Source organism: Balaenoptera physalus, assembly GCF_965194825.1.
Source record: "Balaenoptera physalus genome assembly, contig: HAP1_SCAFFOLD_634, whole genome shotgun sequence".
In the NCBI taxonomy this organism is placed as follows: domain Eukaryota; kingdom Metazoa; phylum Chordata; class Mammalia; order Artiodactyla; family Balaenopteridae; genus Balaenoptera; species Balaenoptera physalus.
Window position 1 is genome coordinate 40,295 of NW_028126115.1, and position 585 is coordinate 40,879.

Genomic DNA, 585 nt, shown 5'->3' on the forward strand with positions numbered 1-585 from the left:
GATTCTGCTCTGCATTTTTCCTAGTTGTTTACGTACTTGTCTCATCTATTTTATTGCAAACTGAAAAAAAGAAACTCTTTCTGATTCTATTGCAAACTGAAAAAAAGAAACTCTTTCTGATTCATCCCTGATGCACATCAAGAACCCCCAACTCAGTGGCTAGTATATTATACTCAGAAAAGTGATTGAACTAATGGTTTAATGTTAGTTTCAGAACCAAGGAACTAGAGCCGTGTTATTAGCTCAGCACATGGTGTTCATCACCCATCTACAGCTTCTGGTTTGCAAACAACTAATAGGTACAAATTAATATTAAATAGGCCACATTTCCTTCCCCAAGTAGATTGTACAGTGTGGGAACTGGCTCAATGTAAAGTTCAGAGATCTGTTGGAGTCTTTGGGAAGCCTATCAGTTATTTCAGACTTAGGGCCCATTGGTACAATAAAGTTATATATTTCTTCCCAAAATGGTTTAACCTGGGGTATGTATGTACGTATGTATGTATGTATTATTTATCTATTATCTATTAATTATTATTTATTTATATATTTATTATTATTTATTTATTTATTATTTATTATGTG